The sequence below is a fragment of the Coloeus monedula genome (assembly GCF_965178545.1).
Source record: "Coloeus monedula genome assembly, chromosome: 7".
In the NCBI taxonomy this organism is placed as follows: domain Eukaryota; kingdom Metazoa; phylum Chordata; class Aves; order Passeriformes; family Corvidae; genus Coloeus; species Coloeus monedula.
The window spans coordinates 23387732-23398078 of NC_138787.1; positions in this window are offsets into that span (position 1 = coordinate 23387732).

A 10347-nucleotide genomic window follows, 5' to 3' on the forward strand; every position below is an offset into this window, starting at 1 on the left:
AATTTTGTTGCTTAGAGCCCAGTATTCATTCCTAAGAAAGACTCTTACCCCTATTGCCCAGGCCATGGAGTAGGTCAAGAGTATTTCATCCCTAATAGCATCTCAAGGCTCTTTTGTCTGACTTGATACAACTGGCTTGTAAGTACTGAGGCAGTACTGCTCACTCTTAAGTAACAGAAGGCTTAGAAACTTTTTCCAGCAAGAATATTAATATATTAAGGAATTATCAAGTTCCTCTGTTTTCTTGAGCCATCCACTTTCTTCTGTATGGCAATGAAATACATTTTCTGTATTGTTTAACTCTTGCAGAATTGAAAACATAACATAAGGAGTTTATGTTTTGTTTTTGTTTTTTTCTTTCAGTGGTATACTGATCAGAACCATGGAATTCCAGGCCTTTCCAGCAAACATCTCTACACACATATGACCCACTTCCTCAAACAGTGTTTTTCTTTGTCAGAATAAGTAGGCTGCTCAGATCACACTAAGGCATCTGAGACATCTCTGGGAGAATGAAATGATAGCAGTGCCCAAGTTGTATAGCTTTCAGGTGAATTGATCACAGGAACTTTGAAATTTTAAACTTGATGTTTACATCCACTTTTGATATTATATATTAGCAAATGTTATGGTAACAAATGTTTTGACACATTTGGTATCTGTTTGACAGAAAAAAATAAATCGGAATGTAAAAGGTCTTGTGCATCTATTGCCAACTTGCTTAAACTTACATTCTGCAGTCCGCAAAAGGTGGTTCATTGCAAGTGCACACTGTCAGATTAATATGATTGCATCTGTTAACTAGAACTGTAAAATGGGAAAGGACAAAGGAAGCAGTGCAAGCATCCTAACAAGATCCAGTTTCTCAAAATTTATTTCCAACTTCTTGTAAAGAATCCAAGCAGGGATAGGAACACACAGTATTTAACTCTTATTAAGAGTACTGAATGATTAGTTCAAATTTTATTCAACTCTTATTTGAAACCTTGATTCTACAAAACTCTCAGTGTTCGGGTTTAAGCATGAAAGCAGGACATTCATGATAACTATTATATATCAGTGGCTTTTTTACCTGTATTCAAAGTATGTGAGCCATATTGAACCGTTTTTAATTTCTAATTATCACCTCAGCATTCAAATTGATCTCAGTGTCATTCATCCCAGACTGGAGGGGAAGGATCAAAGGATTGTGCAAGCTTTCTTTGCTTTGTTTCTAGAGAAACTATTCTAGGGAGTCTTTTAAAATTGCTAGAAGCTAATAATGATTGGAATACTTGTATTCTTTTGATTAGTAATTAAACCAGTCCCGTCATAATATAAGAATATTAACAAGATAATTGGCAAGAGATCCATTGTAGATGAAAAAATTCCTTGATGATGTGTTTGAAAATTTCTGAATTAGTCTACTGCATAAGAACCATGGTCTTTCTGACACAATATCTCATCTTTGCTATTAGCTGTTGAGAGTACAAAATAATCTGAAATAGATTGTGTTGACTTCCCACAAAGCAAGTGGCTTCAAAACTCTCAGTCAGAGACCAGTTGCTGCTTTTTTGTCGAAAAGCAAGGGTTTTCATTTGACTTTCTTGACAAAAACATGGGGTTTGGCCAAAATAATTAAAATGTGGAAGTGATTTGCTATGTAACAGCTTCCTTCGTTTGTTAATGGCAATATCAAATCTGATTTTCCACACATGAGAACATTCCTTAGATACATCTTTATGTAAATGTAGTTGCCAAGCTGTTTGTAATGGTTAAATTATACTTTGATGGGAACTCTTCAGAAAATACTCAATTAGTTCAGGTTTTTTTGGAAATGCTGCCAATTACGTGACGTTAATGAGCTTTTTGTTGGTAATGTAATTAAAATTCAACTGCTATAATGGCTAAAGGAAAAAATTGTATCTCTAAGAAAGTTAACATTAAGAAAATTTAACATGAAGTGGGCCTAATTAGATGTTGATTATATGGTCCTATGTGCATTTGCTGCACACAACACTAGTCTCAGAAATGTGGTTATCTTGCAAATAAGGAATACAATTCAGTTGAAATACTGAGATTTAACTCTCAATTTTTTATATGGATGCAACACCAAGGAAATCATTGCAACATTGTGGTGAAAGAGAGGAAAAATCAAGCTCTTATCCCAGATGCTTGAAGGTTTAAGATACCTGAATATATCAGTGAGAACCTAGAGTAATTTCCAAAAAAGCACGGTATCAATCTGACATAAATATCAATATATTAAGGTCACTTTCAATTTCTGCACCTTTATTTTATTTATTCTTTTGAAAATCCTCTAAGTTCTGGAAATTTGGGCAGATAGATTTGCCTGTTGTTGGTACTCTAAGTAATAAAATGATGCAATGTGTTGTTCACACCCTGCCCACGAGTCTGTTGTCTGAAGCTTTTGAAAGTATTTGAAATAAGGGACATTTCAGGAAAATCTGCCAAACAAAATAACAGAAGGTATCTCTTTCACAAGGGGTGCATTAGATATTTCATTATGAATCTGCCCTGAGGTCTGTTTGTTTCCTAAGGCAACCAGAGTACATATCTTCCAAACTGTCCACCATCTACTCTGGCTTGTAGGTAGCAGTTATGGGGAGAAAAAAATTTTTAAATAAGTGCAGTTTACTGCCATCATTGTTCCGTCATTGTTTTTCATGTTATTTATTTTTCTGCCTTACACAGTGTTCTTGCCAAAGAATGGGAATATGTCTCCAGCAGAGTATGACATTTACACTGAGTTGCTGAAATAATGTCTAACCTGAAAGCTTTATGATTGAGCAACCACGTGTTTTTGATGACCTAGGAGAAAATGTCCTAGGATGCTGTGAGTGTCAAAAAAAATCCTCTTAAAAATACATCCAACATCAGATTACTGGCTGTCCTGTGCTTATAACAGGTAACATCACAGTCAATCACTAGAAATGGTGCAGAGCACTGCAAACCTACCCCCACACTATAACAGAATTGCAGAATGGTTGGGGTTGGAAGGGAGCTTGGGAGGTCTACTTATCCCACTTCCCTGTTCACACAGGGCTACCTACATCCTGTAGCCCAGGACTTTGTCCAGATGGCTTTTTAATATCTAAAAGCCTTCTGGACACTCTACAACCTCTCTCGGCCACTGCTGCCAGTGCTTGGTCACCCTCATAGTAAACAAGTTCTTCCTTATGCTTAGACAGAACATTCTAGGTTTCAGTTTGTGCTGGTTGCCTCTTGTTCTGTTGCTGGGCACCAGAAAAAAAAAAGGCTGGCTGTCTTTTTTGGACTATCCCTTCAGATATTTATATACAGTGATAAGATTCTCCCAAGCTTTTTCTTCTCTAGAAGGAGAACATGTTCCATTCTGCCTTGTTTACAAACACAATCCATGTTATAAGCATTACCCCAAACATTCACCAGACAGTTATTTGCCCCATTCCACTTTAACTGAAGGGAAGAGCCTAAAGAGGCTACAGGATAGGCTCTTTTGTAACAGATCTTCAATAGTTCAAGTTGAAAGGGCTTGTCCTGAGGTATCAAGCTGAAGCTAACAAAGTATGTGAATAAAAAGTATATATTACTATACTGCAAACAGAGAACATGGTGTGTAAGAGCCAACACCAGGACACAATTTGAATTAAGCTAAGCTCTTATGACAAGAGTGAACATCCTCAAAGTTTTGCTTCCCACTTTCAAATGTTTTAGAAGATCTGGTTTTCAAAAAAATGCTGAGCACTTTCTGTTCCTTTCTCTTTTGAATAACGCTCTCACACTTCAGATACTCAAATATACCACTTCAGACAATGAAACATTAGTCTTCAAATACCTGCCATCTAAACAAGGTATTCAGGCCTCTGAAGATAGGATGTAGTTGTTCTGAATTAAGTAGACAGGCCCTTGATAAATAGCCACAAATACAGTTGTTTACAAGTCAGTTTCCACTGTGAATCCTTTCTAGCTTTTACAAATTGAAACTAGAGCTGAAAAGTAAAAATTGCTTTATTCTAGGAGGTGAAGTGTACATAAATAGTAGACAGTCACTGATTCCACTCCAAACCTGTTTTCATCGTCTACCTCATTCGTGCTGTGTGAGCTGAACACATGAAAGAACCTGCAATCCTTATACTTCAAACACAGAGCTACATGCTTTGCTTCACTTGGGATTATTGCAGCTGCAAGGAAGAAAAGGCCTGAAGAGGAATTTAGCAGAAAACCAGCCAGGTTCTAGAATATGGTTAGTGTTATACTCATTTTACTCAGATATCAAGTCCAATTCAGACTACATTCAATACTTTCCAGTTTGTCAGTCAGTTCCAATTACAAGGCACAGCTGTTTAGAACATTTTATAGAGTCATTTGAAGGCTCTATATTTAATCTGAATAATTCATAGTATTTGCTAAGAGCATTTGGTATTACTTTCAATTATGAACATTGTCTTCTCAGAATGTAAAATAACTGGTACATATTTGGCTAGCTCTTCTACTTGCGCAAATTGATGCAGCTCCATTGACTTGCAGTGGAGCGATTCCAACTTATGTGAGCAGACAGTGTGGGCTACAGCACGGTTACAATGGCTGTCACTCCTGAGGTACAAACCACTCAGCATCCGTGGCAGAGAGCATGGAGCTGCATGTTGTGGAAGGGCTGAGAGACCCTAAACTAACCCTCCATTTGGGAAGGCCGTTCTTGCTTCCCAAAGGGTAGCCATGGAGTTGGATATGTACATAGGCACACATTGTGTGTGTTATGTACAAGTACGCATTTATGGACGTAACATGGTGTTTTATGTGTGCATGTGTTCACACATACTGGTTCCCATTCTCAGTAGGGGAATGCTCTTTCAGGTGATTATGATGTAAGAAAGGTAGCAAAACGAGAGGGGCTGCAGAGCCCAGCCCTCTGAACTCACAGCTGGCACAGTTAGGAGAGAATGCTTTCTGTATAATATAAGAAAGTAAAGCGTGTGGGCCTGTAGTCATACCCCAAGATACATCCTCCTCCCTTTAGACATGTAATGGATAATAGTACAATAGTATAAATATGTAATGAAGAAATACACAGAAGAATTTGGGGAGGTCACTTTTTTGAAAGCATTTGATGAGTATTTTTTTATTTCTTACTGTCAAAAGTCAGCGAGTTCCTAATTCATTAAAATGTTCAAATCTTGTCAATTTTAATCAGACAATGGTGCAGGAAACTTTGAAAAACTCCAGATACAGTGAACCCAACAACTCCAGGTGAATCATGAGAAACATGAAAATTTCCTGGAGGCAGGCCACTTTCAGGTTCTGTCTCCTAGTCTGATTCAAAGTATTGTCTCATTTGAGAGCAATGATCTAGATGAGAGTTGCCCTCGATTTTTGCCAAGAGGTGCAAACTAACCGGTGTATTCTAAAATGTGAGAGGAACAAACCTGGGTACATATGCATGTTTCATACACTTGATGTAATTTTCCGCTTTTGTTTGTTTTCCGCTTTTGTTTTTTGAGCAAACTCTTGTTTGCTGTGCTCCTGAAATATATAGCATAGACTCAGCTATGGCAACTGAGGGTTGCATGTTTCTTGATGGCAGTTCACCTCTTTCCCATACATTTTATTTTCTGTGTACCATTTGAAAAACAAATAACCAGTCACCTTCTAGATGCCAGATGACCTTCTAGATGATACAGCTCTGTAACAACCTTCCCAACCAGGTGCACTAAGGTGCTCTGTCTAATTTTTTTTTTTCTGGAATCATCCTACTGTAAACAAGGAACTTTATATGACACAGGAAAATAAACTGAGCTAAACAAAAAGAGAAAAACTAACTGTTTGCTGGAGGAGAGGATACTGTCTCACATTCTGTATTGCTTTGTTCCAAAGTATCTTTAACTCAGCATGTAGAGAGATGATTGCAGCAATCCAAGTCAAGTGTGTGCGTGTCCTCCTGGTGCAGAAGCGGTGGAAAGGGCCCTTTGATCCCCATCTGCTGCATTGCCCGGGTACTGCAGGACGCGCTGGTGGCCTCTGCAGGAGCGGCCAGGTGGCCCGCCCCGAGGACTAAAAATGGAAAAAATAAACCGTAAGTCTCAGCAGATGGATCCAATAGCACAGAAAAATTATACCCAAAAAAATTAAATTTGATTATGACGACTGTGTAGTGAGACTTAACGTTTCCCTGAACCCCTACTGTGGTACTAAATACAGCCAGGTGTTTAGGATAGAGTTCTAGGAAGGATCCAGTAAATTTTGTTTGCCACTCTAACGTGGTTATTAAGTTTATACACTACCTCAGTTGTATCTTATGTGCTATGCCAGTTCTGGCTGTGGCCAGTCAGCAGACAATTACCTCACTGAAGCATATTCTTTGCTGGCTTGGAGGAGTAGTACTAAGGGAAATAAGGTTTGTTGTAATATGTGCCTTGTACCACAAACCAGACCATGAGCCACTCCAGACTGGAGTACAGGCTGTCCTTAACATTTAATGAGGTGTCTACTACTGTGATTCCAGAACCTTCCTCCTACCTATCTCCCCTACCTGTCTCAGTCTCTGTGTTGTCACTGGCTGGCTGAACATGGCTTTCTTTGGCAGTGCTGCCCCACCACAGCTATGAATTTGTCTCCAATATTGAACAAGAGTTGCATAGAACAGGCACTAGTATAAATATCAATATTTTGTTTAATTTTTTTTCTTGTAGGGAATTGAAATGTGAGCAAAAAGTTTACCTTGCATAAATCTATAGGCCACTGTGTTAAACTCAATTTATAGTGAATGTTTGGCATATAGTTCTCAAGTGAGTATGAATTTTCTTACAGTAATATTTGCAAAGTGGGAATTTTACATCTAAGGCTGATCAAAACATTTTTTTAAAATTTCACCTGTGCTAGGCATTGCATAGTGGGTAGCCATCAGTGCAGTATTTCACATCTCTTCATATTCATTATATTGGCACAAGATTACTTGAAGAATCATTCAAGGGCTTTGGGGAAGTTGTGCTGGTTATTTTTAACAATGGGTTAAGTTTATAAACCCTGATTTAAAATTGATAAATGGAAACAATTCTATTGATGTTAACAGAATCAGGATTCTAAATGTTAAATGTGGCAAATCAGAAATTGGAGAAATTGCTGCCTTGATCCCAGGTACCTTTTGCCCACTGTTTGTCAAGTTAATGCCCTTCTGTTTGATATTTACTTCTTTGGACATTGCTACCTCACTCCTTTTGCAAATCCATGTTAGCATTGATGTCATAAAGTAAGCAGAATGAATGTGTGAAATTGCTTGTAAAATTATCAAATGAAATGAATAGCAAATACGATGACTTTTTTTTTTAAGTTGAATAAGGAAACTGTCAGCAATGATGCACTCCTGTAATGCTTACTAGAGCTGAACAGTATATATATAAGTCTGTGCAAAAGAGGCAGCTAGGCAGAGCTCAGGATCTTCAAGGCTTGCCATAGTTGCAGAAGAGAGAGTAGCTCTTTCTGCAACTGCCACGTATTACTTCAAAGTATAATAAGGTAAGATTTATATGAATTATCAGCTATTTATTTGAGAAAGCCGAGTGCATTATCTGCATTGTGTTGCCCGAAGTTTGCAATAGAGGTGTGGATCTTTCAGCAAATTGGTGTTTTCTTCTGAGGTTATACTCACTGTTATTTGGAGTCAATGACATCATCATTTAAATCTTTTAATGTATTGATTACTTCAACAAAGAATGATCCGAAAAAGGGAAATCAACAGTTTGTGTTGCAGAATTAATTGAAAGAAGGAAGAATAGCCATGAGAACATGAAAGACAAGAATTGTAGTAAGAATTTAAATGAGATACACAATTATTGATCTTTATATTTTTATCTCCTTTAGTACCTTCTGTAGAGATATTTAATTAATGTGAGTTTAAAACTATTCACTCCTTAGAGATACTGCCTAAATATGAATCAATGGGGATTAAGTTAGAAGCATGGAAACAAATTCAGTGAGTTTATGTGGACACTGATTTCAAACTGTCCAAGACAGATTGTCACTGTCACCCTACAGACTGTCACTCCACTGCCCCACTTTTAGATTAGTTTGTCTCAAGCAACTATTATTTTCATACCACTGTAAGATCAGAAAAGGAAATTTTATAGCACAGAAGTAAAATTAAAGCCTTTCAATAGTTATTGTGACTATTGTATAAAATTTAATTTAGTCTTCCATCCTACTATGGAATTCCTTAGACTAGAACTGTTGTATTTTACAGAACTTTCCACAAGGCATGTTAGGTAAATTAGATGTAAAATACACCTACCTGAAAAAGTAATTTATTTGTTTCTAGAAATTACTGCTATTTGCAGACAGTTTCCTGTCAACAGAAATTTATTTTATTCATTCATACATGTTCATATGAAAATATTTCCTTTTTTTACCACTTCATAATTTCCATTTTTAAACTGGAAATAAATACAAATGTGACTTTTGAAAGATTTTTTTGAAAACTCAGTGAAATTATGCTAGTTAAAATTGTACATAGCTACAAAAGATACCTGTAGCAGAATATATTAGAAAACTAGAAAAATCAAGTTGGTCAAGGAAATAATATTCAAATAAATATCTGATCAAGATTTGAGAGGTATATTTCTTACATATTTCTGGTGCTTCAAACTGAGATGTCTTAAATCTTTCATTTTCGATCAGAAAGAAATGAAAATATTTTCATTAGTCTAATATGCATAGGAATAAAAATTTTCTGTGTAAGATTAGCTTTAGTTTTCCTGCACCTTGACAATAAGTTTCCATGGTTTTTAGCAGTATCTACTGGTGACCTAAAAAACTTAGAGCAAATAAAACCTTTCTTCTGATTGGGAAATTAATTGATTAGCTAGCATAAACTAAGAAAATACTAATTTTCTGATCATCTCTTTTTCTCTATAAAACATGTCTATGTTACCAAGAATAAAATTACAATTTCTTCCTTTAAAACTGTATCTTATTTAACTTGTCAAGAACTGCTGTTGCTGGTTTGACTTACCAATAGCAAGTACTAAATGTTGAATAAACAAAACTGATTCTAAATTTTTTTAAAGAACATATACGACAGAAGGTTAATAGTTTTTGACAAAGCTTATTTTATTAATAAGGATTCTCTTACCTGAAAATGTTATAAATTTCAAAAACTGCATTTATACATCTTTCTTTTTAATAATCTCCCTATTTTGATTCTGAAAAATTTAGAAAGAAGCTGAATATGCATTTAACTTTAATCTTAATACTAAGGAATAAAGTGGCTAGTGGTACTGTTCACATCTGAAAGTTCTATAGGCCTGCGACATTAGAGTTAGAGCCAAGATAAACTGAAATCACTGAATATCTCTTTACTGACTACAGCGACTTTAAACTATTTTTTAATAAGTTTTGTATAAAAGAAAAGCTTTTGGTGTTGGATATTTCATTCCGCCCCAGTGACTTGGGTTTATGGCTAATCTGGATCGCTGTTTAATAAAGCTACAGACAGCTGTAAGCTAGGACTATTAAGCAGGGCAAATTTACTTATGTGTGGTGTAACAGGCAGACTTTATCTGGTGTCCAAGTCCAGGTTAATTCATTTACAGCCATATCAGCTGCCACAGGGGTCAATCACAGCATTTTGAAATGACCACAACAGAGTCATTTCCCAAAGACTAGGCAGAGCTTTTGTTCCATTGCTAGAAGCCTATGAAATGTGAAATTATGCATTCTTTGAGATAAACATTGGATGTCAGTGTTGCACCACCAAATTACAGCTCCAAATGAAACAGTGAGAACAGATTTCAGTACTATAGTTAGGGTTTTAATAAGACTGACTACATGACCACCTGACCACCGTGGTATATGTTGATACTATAGCAGGGTATGTTCAAGTGAGAGAGTCAAATCTCATATACCAGGACAATGCACAAGGCAGAAACGAGTCTCCAGACACTGATGAAAAAATGAGCAACACTGGTAGTGGCTTTTGGTGGAGAGAGGGAAACTAACCCCATTGCTTAATAGTAAAATCCATCAGAAAATATTATAGTTATACATTTATTTTCCTGGGTTTCAGCAATATTTGATTGAGGTTTTGATTGCCTCAAGTATTTTGATACTGATACTGAGGTATTCTAGTAAAATATTCATATTATTCATTGATATTCTCTTAAAAATCAGGCCTCACAAAGTACCAGTAGCAATAGATTCTTCCTAACCATTGGTAAAACGCCCGCCAACAGTCAAGCTTTGCATCTCCAAGTATAAGTAATTTTAAAACAGATGGAAGAAACAGGTTTCAAAAAAAATCTGCTATGAAGGGGCAGAGAACTGGGGTAGAGTAGAAGCCCTACAGCAGTAAGATTTTTGATGCCGGAGATTACCTTT